Source organism: Squalius cephalus, assembly GCF_949319135.1.
Source record: "Squalius cephalus genome assembly, chromosome: 2".
Classification (NCBI taxonomy): Eukaryota; Metazoa; Chordata; class Actinopteri; order Cypriniformes; family Leuciscidae; genus Squalius; species Squalius cephalus.
Window position 1 is genome coordinate 44,586,439 of NC_137123.1, and position 18,195 is coordinate 44,604,633.

General features: G+C 38.4%; 1 protein-coding gene and 1 long non-coding RNA gene across 6 annotated transcripts in view; one reads left to right on the forward strand and one right to left on the reverse strand.

Annotated features, from left to right (window-relative positions):
• Positions 1-18,195, reverse strand: part of bnc2 (basonuclin zinc finger protein 2) — a gene marked incomplete at its 3' end in the record, with an annotated part of 304,130 nt that overhangs the window by 160,058 nt on the left and 125,877 nt on the right. The window lies entirely within an intron of this gene.
• On the forward strand, positions 4,822-5,927 carry LOC307149568. Its single transcript, XR_013819585.1, has 3 exons — positions 4,822-4,958; positions 5,677-5,733; positions 5,844-5,927. It is a non-coding gene; the product is annotated as an uncharacterized lncRNA (long non-coding RNA).

An 18,195-nucleotide genomic window follows, 5' to 3' on the forward strand; every position in this document is an offset into this window, starting at 1 on the left:
CTTACAGTGGCTCTTTATGAGCATTGTGCCCATGTGTGCATACAGTCATGGTCAAAATTGATGGCACCCCTGATAAATATGATAAAAAATGGCTGTAAAAAATAAATCTGCATTGTTTATCCTTTTGATCTTTCCTTCAAAAAATTCGCAAAAATCTAACCTTTCATTGAAGTAAAAGAATTGAAATTGGGGGGTAAATCACATTATGAAATAAATGTTTTTCTCCAAAACACACTGGCCATAATTGTTGGCACCCCTAGAATTTTTTATGAGAAAAATATCTCTGAAGTATTTTCCCATTAATATTTACATTTTTAAGCACACCAGGGTGACTAGGAACATGAAATTGTCCAGCTATGACTTCTTGTTTCACAGGAGTTTAAATATGAGGAAACACAAAGGCCAAATTCCCTTAATCATTCATCACAATGAGTAAAACCAAAGAATATAGTTCTGATGTGCAGCAAAAGATTGTTGAGCGTCACAAAATAGAAAGTGGCTGTAAGAAAATATCTAAAGAATTGAAAATCCCCATTTTGACCATCAGGACAATAATTAAGAAGTTATAATCAACTAAAGATGTTACGAATCTGCCAGTATAAGGACGTGTGTCTATATTGTATTAATGGACGGTGAGGAGGAAAGTTTGAGTGGCCAAAGACTCTTCAATGATCACAGATGGAGAATTGCAGAGATTAGTTGAGTCTTGGGGGTCAGAAAGCCTAAAAAAAATTATCAAACAACCCCTACATCCCCACATGTTGTTTGGGAGGGTTTCAAGAAAAATCCTCCTCACTCCTCCAAAAGTAAACTCCAGCATATTCAGTTGTCAGACACGACTGGAACTTTAAAAGGGACCGGATTCTGTGGTCAGATGAAACAAAAAAAGGGATTTTTGGCAGCAAACCCAGCTGATGTGTTTGGTGCAAACAGGGATGAAGAGTACCCCATGGCTACGGTTAAATATACTGCTGGATCTTATATGTTGTGGGCCTATTTATTTGCTGGAGGTCCTGGACATCTTGTTCAGATACATGGTATTATGGATTCTAGCAAATACCAACAGATAAAAAATCAAAACCTGACGGCCTCTGCTAGAAATCTTATAATGGGCCTGGTTGGATCTTCCATCAGGACAACGGTCCAAAACAAACATCAAAATCAACACAAAAATGGGCAACTGAGCACAAAATGAAGCTTCTGCCATGACCGTCCCAGTCCCCTAAACTGAACCATATAGAAAATGAGTGGGGTGAACTGAAGAGAAGAAGCACCAACATGAACTTGTGAATCTGAAGGATCTGGAGAGATTCTGTATGGAGGAATGGTCTCTGATCTCTTGTCAGGTGTTCTCCAAACTCATCAGGCATTATAGGAGAAAACTCAGAGCTGTTATCTTGGCAAAAGGAGGTTGCAGAAAGTATTTAATAACAGGGTGCCAACAATTATGGCCAGCGTGTTTTGGAGAAAAACATTTATTTTATAATGTGATTTACCCCCACTTTCAGTTCTTTTACTTCAATGAAAGGTTAGATTTTTGTGAATTTTTTGAAGGAAAGATCAAAAGGATAAACAATGCAGATTTATTTTTTACAGCCATTTTTTATCATATTTATCAGGGGTGCCATCAATTTTGGCCATGACTGTATATATATATATATATATATATATACTTATATATACACACATGGGCGCGTTGGAAAAAGAAATGTGGGTGGGTCATCCTCCAGAATTTTTGATTTTTTTAAAAAATCTCTATGCAATAATGAGTGAAATGAATGATTGAGAGTAAAAATTAAACTAATGCAAATCCATGCGTGCATCTCTCAGAAATCAGAACTTGGCAAGAGTAATATCAACTCAAATAGGCTATCATACATGTTCTACGATATGATATCGTATATTACTATATGTATATTTAAATGAATTAAGCCTTGTATAATATGATACTTGGATGAATGGAATAAGCACAGCACGATCACAAATCACACAATTAATTGCCGTCTCTGCGCGTCTCCGCCTCTCAGCAACCAAACCAGCTCTAATAGACTATAATCAACTAAGATTCATATACATTAATTACTACTGATATGTCTTTTTAAATATTTTAAACTTCGTATGATTTGATAAGCTACATGATAGATGTCTTTGTCTCACTCTCTCTTGAAGCTGATCCTCGCTGTCCCCGTGCGTATTTGACGCTCGAACTGTACGTTTTTTTTTTTCACTGCAACTTTGCTGGCTGCGTGTCATCTCATTTTATTACGACGCTCAACTGTGTGGTTACAATGGCATCGGACATAGCTCATCCAATAATAATCAAGAGCTGGAAGTGTCCAAAGTTTGTCAGTTCAGTAGTTAAAGGGGTTATATAATGGTACATGCACTTTTACAAGTTGATTGTACTGAAATGTGTGTTGGCAGTGCCTGTACACAACCATCATAAAATGATAAAAATCCATCCAGTGTTTTATATATATATATATATATTTTTATATGTTTTCCCCCATCTCAAATCAAGCCATTCGATTTTGTGACGTCACAAAATCGACGCCCCTCCCACGATTGTTGATTGACAGCAGCGTTTCAACACAGACCCGCCCTCGCTCGTGAGCGAGCTGTCAATCATAGTCCGCGCGAACCGGCGCGGTCATTGTTGATACGCTGGAGCACTGTCTATGAGCAGAATGGCGTCTCCTCCCTGGCCGCCTGCACTGCCTGCTCCTCCCTGGTCGCCTGCACAGCCTGATCCGCCCTGGTCGCCTGAACACCCTGATCCGCCCTGGTCGCCTGCACAGCCTGATCCACCCTGGCCTCCCGTCTTGCCGCAGTCTCCAGGTCCTCTTCCACTTCACGGGCCTGGCCCTCCATCCCGCCCCCGGGTCCTCCTCTGCTCCATCACCCTCCTGGACTTTTCCTGAGCGTCTGGAATCCGCTCCTTAAAGGGGGGGCTATGTCACGATTCCCGTCTCATCCTATGTTTAGCAGTTCCCTGTTATGTTGATTAGTCGGCCCAGGTGTTTCTTATTTACCACGCCCCCTTGTTATCTTGTTTAGCTTGTCTGTATGTGTATTTAAGCCCTGTGTCTTGTTTCAGTCTTTGTGAGTTCTTGACGTTGTATGTTGGCTGTTCCTGTTCCTGTTCCTGTTCCTCTGTCTGAGTTTGTTACCGTTTGAGTTTCTTTAATAAATTCTGCTGCACTTGGATTCTGCTTCTGCATCTGCTTCAGCCGCCAGCATAACAGGTATCAACTATTCGTGTTCCTGCTGCACCTCCAGAAGAAGAAGCGAGTGTAAAGTTTTATTAACCTTGCTGCACGCTTCACGATGAATGCGGCTGTTTACACTCAGGGTACATTACGGCATATTTTCTATGAACGAGTTCTCAATATAATTCATAATCCCACGTTTATAATGAACAACGCGTTATGGTTATTGTTTTACCAACGGTGTACGCACAAAACAGAGGGGCGGGGTGAGCAAAGCTCATTATCATTTAAAGACGCATGCACTTAAACGGCGGGCTGAAAACAGAGCTGTTTTTGACCAGGTAAAATGAGTGTTTTCTTACAATACTAATGAGAATTTTTAATTAAAGTATATTACAAACTTTTAATTTAGACCCTAAACACTCTAAAAAGTGCATATGGCTTGTCATTAGTTTAAAGAACTTTTTATACTTGATCTGACTCAATACATTCACTTTTCTGGCTTGTCGTTGGTCTAATGTAATTGAGTTTAGTTGTCTTGAAGTAAAAAAAAAAATTTGGGTGTAATTTAAACTAATTGCTTTAAATCAAATTACAATTTTACGTCCACGTCCAAACCACGTGACTACTGACGTCATCAAGCTTGGGTCGAGAATTTTCTGTTCGGCCGCCATCTTGTTTTGCTGTATGAAGACCGTTGCGGATCCACAGTATTGGTGAGTAATCCTAAAAATAAGTTTTCATTAAGTTTTATCGCCGTTAATATACATTTCTATAATATTAAAGTAGAATTCAATGCATTCATGCATGTGTTTGGTTGAATATCTGTTTTATTTTGGTCAGAGTCATCTGATATTTCAAGTGTAACGTTACAGTTAATGTTAGCTATAACGTTAACTGTTAGGCCTAGTAACGATGGATAGCCATTAATAGATACGTAAGTAACGTTAGTAACGTTAGATAATTTGTGGACTTTTAATTACATTATTTATTTGGGTTTTTCCTGCATTGAGAATTACAAGGCGGCCGCCTCCGTTAAATGGCGTTCCCGATCCGGCTGTCCTCAAAACTCAGACAGGCTCAGATTAGGCCTGTCGCGATAAATAATCAGAAATATTGTTACTCAATCATTCACAAATTCTAATATAATGATTTAAGTGGTGTAAAGCCATTTCATATCTTGTTGTGAGGGACAGAAGAAATTTTACATCGTTAAATTAAAGTTTGCGCAAACTCGTCTTCCCTCCGCTGCAGCTGTCAATCATTTGATCCATTCAGCATTCAAACAGCGCGTCGCGGTAAAACTCCTCGTCTACCAAATTTAATAATCGTGACAGCCCAAGTTCAGATACCTATTTTCCAAGCAGGATTTTACCACCTTCAACTCATTTTGATACAGGAAAAACCTTAAAATAGTATATAATTGTTACTATCGGTAGAGATTGTAACGTTATAATACATTGCGTGTATTCATTCCGTTCATTGAGTGGATTGCATAAGTTTCTGACATTTGATTGATGTAGAAACATTGGTGAATGAGAAAAATAAAGTAGCAAGAGTGGTTAATACTTTAAAAGGAGTCAAGCAACAGTTAAGTTGGTGTGATTATGCTTCAAATCAAATGACAAGTTTGCATTCTGTTTAAGCCACGTGAGTGACCACGGACGACCACGCACGGACAAAATTCTTCTCGACCATCATCTTCTTTTGCTGCAGGATAACCTCATGGTGGACACACAATTACATATGGTGAGTAATCTTACAAATTAAGTTAAGTTTCATACATTTATAATCACATGATGATCAGTTAACTGATTAATGCAAGTGTTTTATCAAATAATTCAAAGTTTGTATTCAAAGTGGACATCAGAGAATTTACACTTTATCAATATATTGCACAGCACTGAATTGAGTTCTTTTTAGTGTCATATGGTGTTTGAATGGTCATAGATATTTTATTTTAAATGAAAATGTCTACCTTGCCAAGTATTCACTTTAACACATTTGGTTGTGTCTTAAACATTTGCCAAAAAATCGAGTTTGTCTTTGTTGGTATGTGTGTTAATTCTTAAAGTGACAGTAGCCTCATATATACATACTACTGTATAACCTTAAAAGAATAAATATATGGTAAATACTTGATTGATCAATTACGTTGTTGACGTTTTAACACACTGCAGCAGGTTCCGATTACGTCATAAAAGTTTAAACATGCATACACGCACACAATGACCTATTACATAATACGTTACACAAAATACATTATTTTATGAAATCTGTATGAAATTACATCTTTGCAACTTTGAAAATAATTATTGATAAACGTTCAAATTACACCAACTTATTTAATGTATTATTTATAAATATCTAAACTTGCACAATTTTTGGCTCTTAGGTGCAAAAGCATATCCATGCATTTTAATTTTCTTTATGAAAGTTGGTGATTGCTGTGTTTGTCTTTTTTAAGATACAGATGTTGAAAGACAACAGTTTGGAGTCATTGTAGTCCAGTCAGAAGATAACGGTAAGTAATTGGTCTCTTTTTGGTAAGAGCAGTTGAATTTATGAATTAGCTCTCTGAGTAAGAATTGTTTCCTTTTTTCTTTTTTTTTTTTTTGATTGTGTGTCTTTCAGATTGGCCAGAAAGATGAAGCACAGAGAGAACTTGGACAGTTTTTGCGCTCTGTGAAAGTGATGGTCTAAGCACTCCCCTGGACATCAGCATTATCATTGATGGTACTGAGGTTTTACATGAGTTGTCCTCAGTTGCATCTGCTTGTGCCATGATGTTTGGAATCACGTGCTGAGAACTTGAGGTATCCTGAAGTACTATATACCTTTGAGGCCTTTCAAAAAATTGTCATGGACATAGCGAAGATGCAAATGGATTTTAAAGGGTTAATTCATCCAAAAATGAAAATTCTGTCGGTATTTACTCACTCATCGTGAGCGTCATCTTCTCAGTTCTCGCGCTTGTGTCTTGGCGCTCTCGGGAACTCACTCAAGACCCAAACTCAAGAAAATTAATAGTTGAATAAAGTCGAAAGTTTTGTTTTGCACACAAAAAGTATTCTCGTCGCTTGATAAACTTAAGGTTGATCCACTGTAGTCACTTGGACTATTTTAACAATGTCTTTACTAACTTGTCTTGGCCGGCAGAATGAAATTACATAGCAACCTATGAAGGAGTAAAACAGCTCTCAGATCTCATTAAAAATATTTTAATTTGGTGAACTAACCCTTTAAATGTTCCTGCATGTCATGTCTTTTAAGGAGCTTTCAATGTTGATTTGTTTCAATGTTTTTTTTTTTTGTTTTTTTTCAATGAATTGATGTTACACTGGATGATTTATCAATGCCATATTAAGGGCTTTTCAATGTTTTCTGTTACATTCCTAAATTTAATGCAAGATAATCTGAAATGTCAAGTGACAATTTTACTATAGCAAATGGAATTGATGTATACATTTATTGATGGATGTTTTTTTTTGTTGTACAAAATTACATTGTTGATGGTTTTATTATTGAATGTATTTTTTTTATTTATTAAGTCATGCACTAAAACGGTTTCAGTATTGACTTTTATAAATCAAATGAATTCTTCATCACATGTTTTAACAAGTGGAAATTCTGGTTTCTGTGAGTTTGTTGGAAGCTTGCACTAAATAAACAGTTAAATGTTGATTCCAGAGTGTAAAAGGCTTATTTTTTCAGACAAAAATTCGGTGATATTTCATGTTGTAGTTTGATTTTGTATTCATTTTGATATTTAATATATAAAAATGTTAAAAATTAAGTTAATCCAAATAATAATTTATAATTTAATGCTAATTAAACAAATCTCTTTGGTTGAAAGAGTATTTTTACTTTAAGTTGACTATGGAAATGTGATTTGAGTAAATTAATTTTTTTAAGTTGAGATAAAGTAAACCGATTACTTGTAACAAGTTGAAGTAATTTTTTTACTTTGATCCAACGACTCATATTAGCTTGTACAAAAATGGCATTATATGACCCCTTTAAGTGTATAATTACAGTGTAACAAAGACAGCTTAAAATAAAGTGTAACCAAATTTTGTTAATAATGGTACTGGAAAAAAGTCAGATTTATTATAGGTGTAAAAATAATATTGCCTATGTTCAATTAACAATTAGATTATTTTGCAGAAACTTGTATCAGTGTGAGTGTACTGGGGACACCATACAGGAACTAAACCCACTCAGAAATTATTAAATGACATGTTACACAAGAACCACCAACTGGAAATAAGTGGTGTAACTGAGAAGAAGAAAAAAAAGAGAGAGAAAAAAAAAACCATCCATTTCAGTGGAGTGGAAACAAGACACCATAACCTCAAGAAAACTTTGCAATAAATACACTAAAGCGCAATTGTGTATGTCTGAGAGCTGACAACATAATGTTCTCATTTGAGACTGTTTTTGCTATCTCTTTTTAAATACATTAGTGTGTTAAATATTATATATGTATGTATGTATGTATGTATATATGTATACTGTATATATATAAATGAATAAGGTTAATATTTTGCATTTATTGATGTTGTATAAGAGGGGCTGGTGGTAGGGCTGTCTAGTGGATGTCCTCCACAATCCCATGCCCTCCCTTTACTAGTGTCTCTGTGCAAAAATGTTGCTGGTTTTGGCAAACATTTCCATTTGGCTTTGTGGCACTCACAAAGTCTTTTATACCATAGTTTAGACACACACACACACACACACACACACACACACACACACACACACACACACACACACACACACACTTGTTTGGTTTCCATGTTTTATGGGGACATTCCATAGACAATGATTTTTATACTGTATATTCTATCCCCTATCCCTAAACCTACCCACCACAGGAAACTTTCTGCATTTTTAGATTTTCAAAAATGATCACTTAGTATGATATATAAGCTGTTCTCATGGAGACAAAAAAATGTGCCCAGAAGGACAAGGATTTTGGATATAACACAAGCTAACACACGCTAACTCACTCACACAAGTATTCAAATGCATATTCTCTTTCTAACCGTTCACATTCCATTCTTTCTTTTTTTCTCATACACATACACATACATTCATCAACTATCCTTTACGGCCCCTCATCTGTTTCCATTTTCTTGCAAATGCTCAGGTTTTATTGCCTCAGTTTAGTATTTCATGGCAGATTTACCCAGTGGTTTGGTCCTTCACCAACTATAGCTCTAATGACGGCATATCTCTTGTAAATTGTGGCGTACCAATAATATTCAGCTCAAAGGGACTTTTACCCCCCACCCACCCCCAAACATGCACACTCTCACTAAAACAAACACACACACTCACACACACACACACACACACACACACACACACACACACACACACACACACACACACACACACACACACCACTCAGAGGTGGCCTTGCTTGCATTTTTGCCTGTTTCAAAGAAACACCTACCTTTTCCTGCCCTGTACAGGCCACACAGTATGGGCCACTAGAAACGTTATGAGTATAAAGCGAGAAAGATGAATTTTGTTTGTGACAAAGCTGAAAGCTGATAAGTTTTACATTTCATTTGACAATAGTGCAAACAGACATTGTTTGGTTTTGTCAGATGTCATTTTAATGATGTCTGTTTCACCAAGAAAGGAATAAGTCACCCCAAGAAATAAATAGAATTTGAACAATTGGAGCTGTTTATTGAGATATTACTTAGGATCACATGCTTTGTATTTACAATTATACTTTTTTGACACTTTATTTTTAAATTGACTTTAAATTGTTATTAAAAATAAAAATATTTTCAGGTTGAAATGTGAACATTTCAAGCCCTCCATTCCATTCCAATTTTTTTTTTTATATAATTACATTACCTATTGAATTCTCTTCTAACTTGTAATATTACTTGTGAGTCATACAAGTCACATGCTTAAAAAAACAGTGATGGAGGAAACAGACAGAATTAATGTTTAACATGACATTTCCTAATGCCTCATGTGCCCTGATCAGTACTGCATCAAAAAGGAACCGTCTGACAGGACTGTGAGGAAAGAGAAAGATATTACCGCGCTAAACCTTTACAATTCACCAATTCAATTTACTTTTCTCTTTTCTTGATCCTTTTTCTGACAGTTTTCTGAATATATGAAAGTGCGTTCATATACCTGTACAAGTGAGTGACATTATGTTATTCATAACCTTTGAAGAGTTGTTTTCTGAATGTATGTTTGATGCATAAGTAGTTGCAAGTTATAATTACGTATGTGCGCCACGCGCATTGTGTATTGCGTCATCCGTATCCAGCGCTATGGAATGCATTTGAGAGATGGGTAAATAGTGATATATTTGTATATAATATTGTAAATTGCGAGTCACTTTGAGTGTGTATATGTGTGTATTAGGGTTATTATAGTTTTGCATTTTTCATTAGTTTTTATTTTTATTCCGTTTTGACTTTTTGTTTTCAAATTCAGTTTAGTTTTAATTAGTTTTAAAGTGGGTTTTCTAGTTTATTTTATTTTTTATTTTTTGAAAATGCTTAGTTTTAGTTGAGTTTTTATTAGTTTTAGTGTTAGTTTTAGTCTTTTTTTGTAATTCGGGTTATTTGTCAGGGGCAAGATTCAAAAAGGTCAGAAAAAGTATTGTGTAATAATAACTCAACAAAAACATCATACAATTTTAGAAAAAAATTCACACCCCATTGAAATTCCTTTACCTCTTACAAAATCCACACACCATACCAAAAATCTACACATCTTCTATACAGAATTCACACCCTATACAAATACGTTACCACAGCTGTACAATTTTCACACCCTATACTAAATTTACCCTATACAGTCAATAGCCTACTCATCTGGATTGAAGCAGCAAACATTCAGTGAAAAAAGAAAAAAAAAATGACATAACATTATTTAATATTTGAATCACAGTTTATATAGTGTTTTGACATCGACAACCACAACCAAAAAGTGCATTTTACCTCAAACTTGCGACTAGTTAACTTTCTAAAGAAGGCGCAATCGCTTCTCGGGTCGACATTAACACACTGACAAAATTATATTCAGAATTTAAAATATTTTTATACCACTTTTTAATGTGTGATTGTGTAAAGGTGCTCACGAGATAGAGATACCAACCTTTAACCAAGTCTAAATTGATCGCTATATGTCTATAAGTGACAGACTGAGTTAATTGCTGTTATTTTAGTTCATTTACTAATTGAATATTGTTATATCTGTTTGTTTAGAACCACTCATATAACACTGCACTCCAAACTATTCTGTACTATTCTGCCATACCCTATGCTACTTGAACTATCACTGATCGTCACCAGTGGCTACAGTCACGACAGAGATTAGATACTTCGAGATGAGTGACGATTCCAAATTGTGAAGAGCGGCTGCACCTAACCTCACTGCCACCTCCCCTGACAATAGAGCAAATATGAAGCCATGGCAGCCTCTGATAGAGTGAAGTCCAAAAAAAAAAAAAAAGGAGAATTAACAACAGTGAGCACATACTTCCCCCCTTCCCCCCTCATCATATGTCCTAGCGAAGTTGCAGCAGTTGCGGAAGGAGACCAATTAACTGCCACGTCATTCCTATGAGCAGATAAGGAAACTGGAAGAGAAGAATGAGCCTCTGGAAGCACAGCTGAGCAGACTTCCAGTGAGTGATTGGTCTAGTCACCACCAACAGAGTACATCCTCCCCTGTTCCTCAACTCTGTGCCTCAACCCAAGCTGCCTCAAAGATCGAGTGACAAAGATTTAGACTTAGAGACGGCTTAGAACAGAGGCTTCAGCTGCTGAAGATGATGTCACAGCTGACTCACGCCCGATCCACACAGCACCAGGCCTTCCCCCAGAGATCTTAGGAAGTGGCTACAGCTTGACCCAGTAACATGTTCATCCCAGTCAAGAGAGTACCTATAGGATACAAACTTCGTTAAGCCATATCCGAGTTCTTACAGCTGTGAATGTCCTTACAGCTGTTCTTATAGCTGTTCTCATCGCTTTGGAGAACATCCTGCCAGCAGATGCTAGAGAGAGATTCAAGTACCAGATTCTCGTTGATTGCCCAAAGTTAGAGGAAGCACTGTTGATTGCAGACTCCAATTTCAACTCAGAGACTATTGTGGTGCTTAACCAACAGTACAGACATTCCCACCAGATGGCCCTTCAGAGAATAGCCAAGCTTATGGACGGTCCGAATGTCGGCCACAGATGTTTGCACTGAGAGTTTGCTTGCTGATTAGTATACTTCAGCAAATGGGGAGTAAAAGCTATGTGGAGCAAGAGAGCGATTCCCATGTATTGAAACTGTTGTGTAAGCTGCCGCACAATCTGCTGACTCGTTTTCAATCATTAGTTTGTCCAGCCCCTACAAGAACACATACACACCTTGCTGGATTTATCAGTGGGGTTCAGAGTTCGAGCTGCATGTTCAAGATAACACCAGGTTCTATCCCCCAGCAAGTAAGCCAGTACCCACACACAAGAGGGGACACCAGAGAGACTTGAGATACGCAGCTAATGCCACAAGCTTATACCTTGGTACAGAGAAAGACAGCGGTGACATGCTAGTTAAATCTCCTAGCACCAAGCCCAGAGACAGGAATAAGTTCAGTCCATATTGCCATGCTCAAGACCACTTCTTGAACAGGTGTGCCTGTTTACAGAGACTCAACAAAGATCATAAAATGCAGTGAATACAATCACACAAGAGATGTTGGTGTTGTGGAAAAGCCCATCAGGTCACACAGTGTAACCTCAGGACTCTCTGCAAGAGTTGCAATTGTCACAAGGTTAACAAACCTTTGCAAAGATGCCTGAGGTGCCTAAGGTCAAACCTTCTGAGAGCTTCTTAGTGAACACAACCTCAGAGAAGGTGTACCTAAATTGGTCAACCGACAGCCCTCAAGTCTTTTTGAAGATCTTTAAAATACTTTTGAGAAATGGCAACCACTGCTTAGAGACTTACGCCCTATTGAATGACAAGTCCGAATGCATCACCTTCATTCGGCAGCCCAGCAGCTTGGATTGACTGGTTGAACAGAAGAGTTTGTCTAACATACAGTCAGACAAGACCTCTACATCCTGTGAGGTTCTTCAGTGACCTTCACAGTGTTGCCAGCGTTCCATCTCAGTACTTATTTCAGAACTTGCCAAACATTCACAGTAGAGGCACTAGGATTAGCCAAGCATACATTTCCAGTTGATAAGTTACAGCGTAAAATACCATCATCTACAGGTTCTACAGAGCGGACAGAGTGACATCAACATCAGTTAAGCTCAGAGGAGGAGGCCTCGCTATTCACACAAACAATTTGTTGTGCTGTGATGCTAGGATGATTTTCAAATCAAGTTCTCCTGATGTGGAGTTCATGACTGTGAAATGCAGACCTTTTTATTTACCACATGAACTGGCAGCAATTTTCATCACTGAAGTGTATGTTCCCCAAATGCAGATATAAAGCAAGTGATGGGAGAACTTTACAACAGCTGCAGACAGCCCATCCTGATGCATTTTATATAATTGCTGGGGACTTTAACAAGGCTAACCTTAAATCTGTTGTACCTCATTTCTATCAACATGTTACATGTGCAACAAGAGGGAATAATACACTGGATCTTTATACACAAATATCAAGAATGCATACACTGTAGCCCCTTTACCTCACATTGGCAGCTATCCTGCTGGAGCCTGCATACAGGCCAAGATTGAGACAAGAGCCACCAGTAGTCAAGGACATTAGAGTGTTGCCACAGGAGATGTTTCCATCATTACAGGGCTGCTTTTAGAGTACACAATGGAGCATCTTCAAGGAGGCAGCAACATCTGGGGACTTTAGAGGACCTAGAGGAATATGCAGAGATTGAGTTGGGATTCATAAGCAAATGCATTGATGATGTTACTGTTACAAAAACTGTCAAGCTGCGTCTCACTGATAAGTCTTGGCTTATGTAAAAGGTAAAAGTTGCTTCTTGCTGAGGCTTTGTGATGCTGCATTCAGATCTGGTGACACTGAAGTGAACAATATAGCAAGGAGCAGCCTAAAAAGAGGAATCAGAGAGGCTAAAAGATTGTATGGGAAAAAGTTTTCGAGCAATTTCACTGACTCCAAAGACACAAGGCGCTTATGGCTGGGATTACAGACAGCTACAGGCTACAATCCTACTATATGTGGGATGGACAATGACCCCTCCCTACCAGATAACCTCAACATCCTATTCTCTCAGTTTGATATCACAGACAACAGAGCAGTACAAAGGCGGCACTGTCTCCCACCAACCAGGCATTCCAGCTTATGGCAGACAGCGTGAAGAGGGTCTTCTCCAACATCAACCTTTGGAAGGCTGCTGGTCCAGATCACATCCCAGGTTGTGTGCTGAAGGAATGTGCATAACAGCTGAAGGATGTCCTCATGGACATATCTAACATCTCCCTCAGCCAAGCCAGAGTGCCCATTTGTTTCAAAAGCGCCACCATAATACCTATGCCAACGAAACCAAATCCAGCCTATATAACCTATATGACTACCTTCCTGTAGCCTTGACCCATATAGCCATGAGATGCTTGGAGCGGCTTGTAACAAATCACATCAAGTCATGCCTCCCAACCATATTGGACCCATTGCAGTTCACATATAAAGCAAACCTGTCTATGCCCTATCTACTCTTCTCCAACTCACTCTGACACATCTGGAAAACAGGAACACTTACGCCATGATCCGGTTAATTGATTTCAGCTCAACATTTAAAATAATCTTGTCACAACAGCTTATTGAAAAGTTTTTGTTGCTGGGTGTGGATCCTGGCATGTGCAGATGGATTTTGGACTTTTTGACAGAGACACGGCAGACAGTCAGAGTAGGTAGCGTAAAATATAAGATGACCACGGTGAGCACAGAATCACCACAAGGGTGTGTACTGAGCCCTTTACTGTTTACGTTATGTACGCATGACTGTTCTGCTACTTTCAACACCAACCACATCATAAAGTCACTGCTCGAGTCCAAGACTACTAGAGTTACAGTGGATGGAGTAGTCAGATATGCTTGTTATGAGTTAAACATATGTATCTCCTATCTCCCCAGATAACACTCTGCATTGTCTCAGAGGAATAGAGAGACGATTAGCCCGAGATCCAGCACAAGCAGCAGCCTACCAGGTGAAGATGAACAAGTTAGATGAGGCAGGATATGCGCAAATGATACCTCCAGACCAAATGGATCAAGCTGAAGATTTGTGGTATATCCCCCACCAGATGGCACAGCACAACAGCAAGAAGAGTTGTCTTTAACTGTTAGTTCCAACTTGGAGGTAAAAATGTCAACCAATTGCTCCTCCCTGGTCCCACACTGGGCCCTTCCCTGATGTCTGTCCTCCTGAGGTTCCATGAACATACGTTTGCACTGAGTAGTGACATGTAGAGGCATGTTTTCTCAGTAGCCATGCTCAGTCTTCCAGGAGATATAGAGATAGTTTTCTTGACTGCCCATTCCAGAGTTTCCCCAATGAAGCAACAGTCCATATCTCATCTTGAGTTGTGCACTGCTCTGACAGGAGCGCAACTAGCCAAGTAATTGAATTCAGAATTCAGAACTCAGTGTTCCCATACGTCAAGTCACGCTCTGGTCAGATTCTGTTACTGTGCTGGCATGGTTTCAAGCTGACTTAAAGTCTTTGTTGGCACGAGAGTAGCAGAGACACAGGAACTCACAGACACAGAGGCCAGGTATTATGTTGATTCCAAGTCTAATCCTGCCAAAGGCAAGACTAGGGGCAAGATGTTAGCTGAGTTAGCCAAGCAAAGCCGATGGAATCAAGGTCCATTGGTCCTCTTCCTGCCCCCAGATCAGTGGCCTCAGAGTTCTCTTCTACAGCTACCTACTGAAAATGCTGAACTGAAACAAATCACATTTTGTGTACTTTTCCCATTACAGTTCCCATTACCAACCAAACCCTGACTGATTACAACTAGTTTGAGTTCTATAAACAACTACTAAAACTTAAAGTCAGAGTCCTACACAAGACGGCTACCCATAAAGTTACCAAGTCGAGATGGCTCATCTTATTTCAGGTAATTCTACCAATGAGCAGTCATCTCCGATGAACAGAGTATGACAGTACTACACACCTCATCAGAGTTGGCAATCATCTCAGACGGACATAGCAGTTAGAAGAATCATCCACCATTCACCCCATAGTTCTTAACCTTAAGCATCCCCTAAACATCCAGGACTTTGACAAAATTCTACACCATCCAGGAGCAGAGATGGTGCTCGCTGAAGTGTGCCGCAAGTTCAGCTATTAGCAGTCAGCTATTAGCAGACCACTTATGGAGACACTTTGTCAGTAACAATCTTCCAGAACTACAAGTCTGCCAGAAGTTGCATAGGGAAGCAGAGAACCTGAAGCCTGGCACAGTTGTCATGATTGCTGATCATCAATTACCCCTAGCTTTATGGCCAGGTGGACAAGTAACGAGAGTTTTCCACAGAGAAGATGGGAGATCAGGAAGTCAAAAAACAAAATCTATCTTCGTCCCATCACCCGCCTCATCAACCTCCCAGCTCTACCATACTGAGTTCCCCTTAGTAATTTCCCTTACTTGATAGAGCCTTTTCTGAGTTGACAAATATGGGGGTGGCTATAGAAAATGCCTACTATGCAGTAATAGAATAGAGACATTAGCACCCCCCTGTGACTTTAAGACGCAGTACACTGATGACTCAGCGTTGGTTCAGTATTCACAGGACACAGTTCAGACTGCATGAATAGAGACTTCCAGTCTCGCTGTTGTTGTTATGGAGTGCATTCAAATACAAGTGAATGACTTCATTTACATTATGCATTAACTTTGAAGAGTTTGATGTATCAGCATTAGTTGCTAGTTATAATTGCGTATGGGCACCATGCGTATTGTGTATTGCATCCTCTGTATACGGCACTAGTGAAAGCATATCAGAGACGTTTAAATATTGGTATTTGTTAATAATTTTGTAAATTTCAAGTCACCTTGAGTATGTATTTCTGTGTTACAATAAAACATATTTTGACACTATATAACATAATTTCATATTTCTCACACACACACACACACACACACACACACTGTAAAAAATTAAATCTTTAAAAAAACGGTCAATGACTGTCAGCTACGGCTGCCAAACAAAAACCGTAAAGATAAAGTAAAATATCCTAATTTAAATGAAGCGCAAAAAACTTTTACCGAAATTTTCCTTAAATGTTTTACAGAAAAACACTGTTATTTTACAACTATTTCCTGAATTATTACGATCAAACACCTTCATTGTAAAAACATCCCATTAAAAAACAGTCAAATGACTGTCAGCAATGGCTGCCATACAAAAACCGTAAAATTAATGTAAAATATCCTAATTTAAATAAGTGCAAAATACTTTTACAGAAATCTTCAGTAATCTTTTTTTAACATAAACACAGTTAATTCACATTTTTTTCTGATTTTTTTACTGAAAAATAGTGATGGCCGTTTCGTGAACGAATCGTTCTTTTGAACCGGTTCTTTTTAGTGAACTGGTCGAACCAGTACACTAAATCGGACTGAATCGTTCGAAACAGTTCGCGTCTTGCGTCAGCGCTGATCCACAAGTTAAGTTACTCACTTTCGGACATGCCTGAGTCCTGACAGTCCCTTCGACTCAAAATAAACCAATATCCCGAAATAGGCATATATGTTACTCTAGTAAATCCAACAGTTCACTGAACTGAGACATGTTGTGCTGAGAGAAGTGATGAGCACGAGCAGTTGATACTGAGCATGCGCGCACTACCGAACGTACAGGTATACAGCGGTTCTCGGATCACCAGTACAGAACTGAGAACTGTTTCTTTCGGACACGTTCGATACGGAGAACCGATGAGCTGATGAGCTGAGCATGCGTGCAATTTTTTCAGAGGGACGAAATGCATGTTTCTTAAGTATTTTATTGAACATCAATAAGTGTAACAAAATAAAACATGTTAGAAACATGTTTATCACATAGGCTACTACCTTTTCACTGTATTATTTTAAAGATTGGAAACAATGAATGGATTATAAAACTAAACATTTATTATTATACTAAAACATTATTTTCAGGAACAGATCATTTAATTTCTAAGTAAGTTGATATACATTTTTGACGTAAACTCTTTCCAAGGTTTTAAAGGGTGCAAATTAAATGTTTATAATGTGTTAATCAAAACATAACGTATTAAACATAGCCTACTGGAGTCAGACATGCATCGAGTTTTTAGTTTTGTCGACTGAATTAGCCTAGTAAGGTTTCAGTAGTTTTCAGCTCACACACAGGCATATGCTACGGTTCTCGAGTCAAGAACTGGTTGTTGCAGCAGTTCTCGGATCACCAGTACAGAACCGAGAACTGTTTCTTTCGGACACGTTCGATACGGAGAACCGATGAGCTGGAGAGACTGCGCATGCGTGATCGCACCGTCTCTGAACCGAACTTTCTTTTGGCCAACTGATGCTGTGTTTATATACTGCGTGCTGTGCTGTTACATGAGCACGGGTGAACCAAGGACTTGAATGAGGGGCCGAATGTAAGTTTAAGCGGCGAAATGTAAGTTTATTTAATTACAAATAAAATAAAAATGATGAAGACCAGTTTATTCACTTTAAGACATGTAAAACATCCGCGTTTGCGCATTGCCTTGGGCCTACTGGGTTCATTTTCAAAACGTAAATGTAAGAAACCTATCCAAGATGATTATGACGATGAGTACTATTATTTAACTGAAGTTATGATTACAAATGCCTTTATTTGAATGTATATTTATACGCCGGGATGATAGAATTGACGTCATTACGTGATGACGTAAAAGAACTGGTGAACCGGTTTTTTGAACCGGTTCATTGAAACGAACTGTCCGAAAGAACCGGTTCGCGGAAAAGAACCGGACTTCCCATCACTACTGAAAAACACGCAGTT